Genomic DNA, 566 nt, shown 5'->3' with positions numbered 1-566 from the left:
TGTCGGCGGACGTGGGAACCATTACGCCTCGGGAGAGCGGCCCGGTGCTCTCGGCGCTCCATCGCTGCTGCCGTCCCCCCGACGCTCCCGGAACGGGCGGCCCCGAGAGCGTGGCGTCACGACCTGAGGTTTGCCGGCCCGCGATGGGGATCAGATGTTTGCGCCGGCTCTGCTCTGTGACTCAGAGCCGTGAAAAACCCAGAATTGCGCGGACGTGAAATTCCTCCGCTCTGTGGTTGGAAAGTCTCTGGGACGGATCTCCGAGCCGGGGGGGAGGTGGGATCGGCCATCCTGGTGGCGACGGCTGTGCTCCCACGGCCGCCCCTCTGTGCGGCTCTGGGAAGGGCTGTGTGTGCTGCGTTAGCCACCAATAATTCCTTTATGCTGAGTAAAACTTAAGCCCTCATCTCACTGGAGTCATTACTGCGATATATATATATATTTTTTCCCCGCTCAAAGAAAGATCTTGGATGTCGAACACAGGCATCTTTGTCTTCCTCAAAACAGCTTTATTATGATGTGTACAGATCCTGGCTTTGTGTGTGTGTGGCGTGTGGGGTGGCTCC

Source organism: Meleagris gallopavo, chromosome 10, assembly GCF_000146605.3.
Source record: "Meleagris gallopavo isolate NT-WF06-2002-E0010 breed Aviagen turkey brand Nicholas breeding stock chromosome 10, Turkey_5.1, whole genome shotgun sequence".
In the NCBI taxonomy this organism is placed as follows: Eukaryota; Metazoa; Chordata; class Aves; order Galliformes; family Phasianidae; genus Meleagris; species Meleagris gallopavo.
This window is presented reverse-complemented; position numbering follows the sequence as displayed.